Here is a 6000-nt window from a genome sequence, read left to right as displayed (position 1 = left end):
CTTCGTTACCAAAGCTCTCAACTGATTAAGGGCAGCACAAGAGTCTCTTCAAACCCCTTTAAACGTCTTCCCACGGGTCCGTGACTTGCTGTCCAGTCCCCTAGTGGTGGTTTCTCCCTTTCCTATCCCTTCAAGGGTCTCAGTTGGGTGGGATGCTCAGCTCTGCTCTTGGGCCTCAGCGTTGGAAAGGGACGCTCCATGGCAGAGGTATTCCAACCCCTGGCCCGGTTTGGCGGCGGGCGTCGTTGGGGCGGCTGTGGAGGAGGACGAGGAGGAAGAGGTGGAAGAGGAGGAGGAGGGAATTGGCGGCCGCCGAAGCCCGGGCGGCGGGCCCCGTCCGTGGCCAGCGCGCTCTCCGGTCCTCCCTCGCTCGTCTCCTATGCTCATATTTGGACTCGGCTGCCCGTGCCCAGGAATTTCCCGTCATGCCTTCCGCCGCCCCGTCCGTCGCCCGGAGCCGGGGAGGGAGGGACGGCGACTCCGACCGAGGCAGCGGCAGCGGCGAGGTCTCCCTGGCCTTTCCATGAGCTGGCGGCGGACCCTCCCGCGCCCCCTCTCGCTCTGCCTCTGCCTCTACTTGGCTGCAGCCGCGGCGCCGGGAGCCGTGCAGTCCGGTAAGTTTGGGCTCCCCTGCTCCTCGTTTCACCCCTCCTACCTTCGACCCTGCCAGGTTGGGGTGTGGGCGGGAGTGTGACCCCGACCCCAGAGCCCCTCTGAGTGCCGGCTGCCCTCCCCTTCGTTCTCCTGGGTGAACATCCCCTTTTCTCAGCCGAAGGAGGTGCAGAAGGGTTGCGCCCCACTCGGTGAAGGGCCCAGTGGAAGGAGGTCAGGGCTGCCTTCGCCTCCGCCGACGGGAGGCGTCTGGCCGTCTCGCTGACACCTTATCCAGTGCCCAGAGGGAACTTGAGGCCTCCCGCGGCTCTCGCCTGGCGCGAGTCCCTGAGGGAGGGGCCTGGCGGGGCAGTCTGCAGGAAGCAGGGCAGGGGGCCTCGCTCCCCTCTTGGGAGGGTGCGGGGGGGCACCGCAGGGCCCACTCCGGAGCCCCCTGCTCTCCGCTAGTCAGTCCTGCCGAGGTTACAGCTAAAGTAACGGGCCCAGGAGCGTGGGAACGTCCCGGCCAGGCCCACGCCTCGGGTCTCATGTCCGGGAGAGGCGTGGGGCGCCGGGGCGTCCGGGGGCAGCGCTGGGAGCTGCGAGCGGCGAGGAGGGGCACAGCGGGAGGCGCGCCCGCCCTCCGGGTCTCCGGCTCTGTGGGGTCAGATTCCCACCAGAATTGAACAAAACCTGGAGTATACCAGGTACCAGTTTTGTTTGGTTTTTAAGCGGAAAAAAAAGGGGGGGAGGGCATCAAAGTCTATTTTTAAAGAGTTTTACACTGGACTTTTTTGAGTCAAACTATTTGAATGAAAGATGTTATTCCTGCCTTATTTGGTTTAGGACTATAATGTATCAAGTGTGGTAATTCTGAGGTCGACTTTTAAACATAGTTTTCTTTACATCATATGGAAAATATCAGAGAGGAATTTTGAAATATAAGATTATTGTAAAAAGGTAATTATTTGAAAGTACCAATGTAGGGTTTAAGGTAAATGTGAAATTGCATAAACTTTTATATATGTGATAAATATCTAACTAGAATCAGAGCTTTTTGGTTGTTAATTTTATCTGGAATGGAAGAACAGAAATTACAATTCCTCAGAGTTAAGATTGCTTATGATATTTTAGTTTGCTTTTGTTTTTGCCATTGATAGACTAAACTGTCAAAGTAAAATATGGCTGACATCTAGGATTTATGTTGAAATCTGACTGTATTAAGCATAGATTATATTCAGAACTCTCTGATATGTCTTCATAATTTCATTTGCAGTATTGGTGGCAAAATAGATTTTAAAAGATAGTTTTGTCTATAAAAAATCTTCAGGATTCATGTAACTTATGAAGCCATCAATTCAGATTGATGGCAAACTTTTACAGCATTTAACTATTAAATGTATAGTTTATAATACTAATTTTAGCAGTGATATTGGTTCATGTTTGTTTATGAATAATTTGTTTTCCCAAGACCTAGTTTTTATGGATTCATATTTTAGGAGTGACTTTAATAGCAGGTTCTATTTATCAATAGGTTCTAAAAAATATTGTGTTGAACCATAAAGAGTGAATGATACTGTCAAGGAATATATATATGCCTTTATTTATTATTTTTGTCTCAGTGATGTTGACTTGCCTAATATTTGTGATAAAACAGCCCTGGAAGACCAAAATCCACTGTACTGTGGTACCTTGCCAATAATTTTGAATATGAAGTTTATATGTGGACCCTTTATAAACATTTATTCTTTTAATTTTGGTTCCAGATAGACATATTATTCTAATTTCTGGTGACTATTTTTAGGGCCCTTATGTGAATATCAGGCGTTTTGTTTAAATATTAAAATAAGTAGATCTATGTCATTTAAAATTTTGTCACAGTGCCTACACTGCCAGCCTGCTAAGGTTGCAAGCATCTAACAACATTTAGATTTTGAATCAACACCCAAGTTTTTGCTTGTAAAGGTGCTTTTTCCAATATCTTAACTAAAATGTTAACCCATTAGGTCAGAAATAGTTACTGTTTTGCCAAAATCAAGTAACAGGAATATCCAAAGAATACTCAACAGTAATATTCATTGATTTTTCTAATATATTCATTGTTTATTAATTGAAAATAGATTTTGAACTACTAAAGAACAACTTTAGGAAATAATGCTTTTTGGCTCTCTCCTAATCTGGTTGATGAATTTGGTTCACATGTTAGGCTTTCTTCTCCATAAAATGATGAAGGTAGACAAAGTCTCCATGTCCCTTCTAATTCCAGGTTCCTGTTATACTGTTTTTGTTTATATAATCCTGCACAACCACCCTTTACATCTGTTTCAAACTTCTGATTGTCTACCTCTGCTTGCAATACATGTTAAACTGGTCTACTTATAGTCACATCTGTTGGTGTGTATCCAGTTTTGGGGATCTGCCTCAGGACCAGCTTGATACCCAGCATGCACACAGATACACACACCTGGGCAGAGTTCCCTGTTATTAAGCTTCTTTTACTTTTTTCCCTTCATCTAACAGCAGAAAGGTCCGGTTATATCATGAGGCAAATGCCTAATTGCTCTTTGGGAGTAGTTAAATGCAAATCCTAAGATAGTTTGGTATTTATGGTGGGGATTGGGGATACCACTGGAGAGCAAGCATACCTTCCTGTGGTCAGAATGTCTGTGGCTAGTTATCTGGGGGCATTCCATATGGAAATGCCCCATATTGGGTTTTATCACCTTCTGATCGTATCTTAGAGGAGACTGAATTGGACCTCCCCATCTGTCTTATTCAAAATTAAACTGGCTTTGGATAGGAATTTAATTTGCAATTTAATTTACAATTTTAATAGGAATTTAATTTATAATTGTTAGTTAGCATCTCTGATTGCTGTAGAGGTATCTCAAGGCTTTTCCTTTAATGTAATCCTTCCTGGGCGTGATGAGTTTTCTTATGAAATTCTCTGCACAATTCATATTCATATATTCATTTCTACTAACAGCATATCAAAGTTATAGTTATGGCTTTTAAGGGTATACAAATAAGAGAAAACAAAGTACAGAAAAGGTAGAGCTAGTAATCAATTGACTTTATGGAGGATTTTGGTTATTGTTTCAGCCAAGCTTCTGTTGTAAGTAACAGAAATGAACTTGAACTAGCTTTAGCAGAAAGAAAGGAAGAAAGGAATTTTTTGGAAGACCACTGGAAGCCAAATACAGACAGACCTTAGTGTCTGGAACCAGGAACTGGAAAACATGGAACTTTCCCTGCCTGTACTTTTGCCTTTCTTTGTAGGTTTGCTTCGTTTCTCCCTTTTTGCTCACCATTTTTTTCTTGGTTTCTTATACTTGTGGTAGAATGTGGCTGCTCAGCAGCTTTTGGGTATTTATTTACATGTCCCTTGGTTCCAGGCAGAGGGAGAGACTGACCTAAATCACTGAGCCTCATTCCTAAATTCTTGAGAGAAAGAATCTGATAGAGCCAGTTTGGGTCACATGGTTGATCTAGATTTCTCCTAAGGTCTCTTCTAATTCTAGAGTTCTTTATAGAATGTAGTGCAGCCATTTAGAGGTTTGATTTTGAATTTTATAATTTTATATTAAGGGGCTGTTAGACCTTTAAATGTATAATTTGCTCTCGATTGCAATTTGTGTGTAGAAGAGTGTGGCACCTTTGGCAGGATTTTAGGATATACTGCGCCAGGAATGCTCAATTGGTAGCCTGTGGGGAGAAAACAGTATGGCACCAACTCAGATTCTGGAATTATACAGCAGCTTGGGATAGAACTGAGTTGAGAAAATCCTCTCTGATCAAACAACTAATACCTCCTGCAAATAATCATCATCTGCATATTTTCAGGAATTTACTGAATTAAAATGTTGCACTCAATAAATAGCTCCTAAGGGTTAGTTCATTAAAACTGTGTAAGCAGTAATTAGAGACATTCAAAATAGTAACATTTAGGGATCAAAAGTTCATCAGTTATTTTGCTATTTTTCACGTGTTTAGCATTTTCCACCTCTACTTTTCGTTTAGGCTATCCCTACTGCCTGGAATACTTACCTTTCATAACCTGTTGAAGGCCTTAAGGCCTCAGTCAGATGCTATTTTTGTGAAGCCTCCTGATCTCTTAGAATTTGTCATTTCGTTGTGCTTCTAATGAAGTTTGTACTTTGATTGGAGCATGACTTTACCACCTTGTAGTTTGGTTAAGTCCACACATGTTCATCTCCTTCACTAGACTATAAATTCCATTAGGCCAAAGAATCACCTAGAAGAATTCTAACAGGCTCTTTTAACAGCATTGTTCCAGGTGGAAAGATTTTTTTTTTCAAATATTCTGAAACTTTCATGGCATCCTGTTTTCTACTGCTGCCTTCTTTTTTTCACATTGGAGCTCACTTACCCTGCTCTTCTTTCTTAGTCTTTGACTATTTTCTAGATTTTACAAGCTTTCTCAAGAATATTCTAATTTCCTGTGTGAGGATCTAACATATAGAGTGTTGGTATGTGTTCCTGTAAACTGAGATGACCTGGGGAAGGAGAGTAAAACTAACTCATGTGGATGGGAATCAACTTTTGTTGAGCACCACTATTTACCAGATGAGTTAGAGCAGTAGTAGGAAAAAACGTAGCATATATGAAGATGAATAGTGGGAAGATAAGTATAAAAATGGAAAATCAGGATTGGCTTAGAATACCATTAAAGTTCCTTGAAATGTCACAATCAGAGTTGAATTACAGGATATATTATCTAATATTTTAGAGGATGAACCAAATTGGGAAAGAAACCAAGGACCAATAAGGAAATGCTATAAGAGATAAGATCTAAATTAGGGCAGTGGCAATGGGATTAGAGAGGGGTTGCTGAGGTAGATTGGACAGCAATAAGAAATTAATTGGATACAGGGAAACAGAGGAATGAATTAAAGATGGCTGTAAGATGTCAAATCTGGGCGACTGAGAGAATGTGAACTTGGTGGGAGTGAAAAGTAGGGGTGAAAAATAAGCTTTGTTTTAGATTTATTGAGTCTGAGGTGCTGGTAGGATGTTCATATGGAGAAGTGTAGTAGGGTCAGAAATGTAAGATTGTTAAGTGGAGAGATGAAAGCTGGAGAAAACACATGTATGAATAAGTAGGGCAAAAATGAAGGCCCAAAGAAGGCCAGGAGATGAAAAGAGAGTTTGTTGGCTGGAGTAAGAGAAAGGGCACAGGAAAACCATTGTAAAGGAGATAAAATTTGATGTGGTTTTGAAAGTATGTGACATTGTGTTTATGAGATTCCTTGTTTAGGAGACATCACGTTTACTAATGCTATGAATAATGCATGGGAAACGTTGCAAAAAGGATACTGCAGCCGGAATGTCCTTTGTAAGCTGCAGAGTTGTTGCTGCCACTTCCTTTCTTAACCTCCTTCAGTGGCT

General features: G+C 42.2%; 1 protein-coding gene across 2 annotated transcripts in view; it reads left to right on the top strand.

Moving 5' to 3' along the window:
• The first annotated feature begins 482 nt into the window (after positions 1-482).
• Positions 483-6000, top strand: part of MSRB3 (methionine sulfoxide reductase B3) — a 214142-nt gene continuing 208624 nt past the window's right edge. Inside the window, exon 1 of one of the 2 annotated variants that reach the window (XM_037846298.1) lies at positions 483-614. The gene's annotated coding sequence lies outside the window, so the exon portion shown is untranslated. The other variant, XM_037846299.1, reaches the window with a different exon arrangement.

Source organism: Choloepus didactylus, chromosome 8 (assembly GCF_015220235.1).
Source record: "Choloepus didactylus isolate mChoDid1 chromosome 8, mChoDid1.pri, whole genome shotgun sequence".
Taxonomy (NCBI): domain Eukaryota; kingdom Metazoa; phylum Chordata; class Mammalia; order Pilosa; family Megalonychidae; genus Choloepus; species Choloepus didactylus.
The sequence above is the reverse complement of the archived record's forward strand: the minus strand, read 5'-3'. Positions and strand labels throughout refer to the sequence as shown.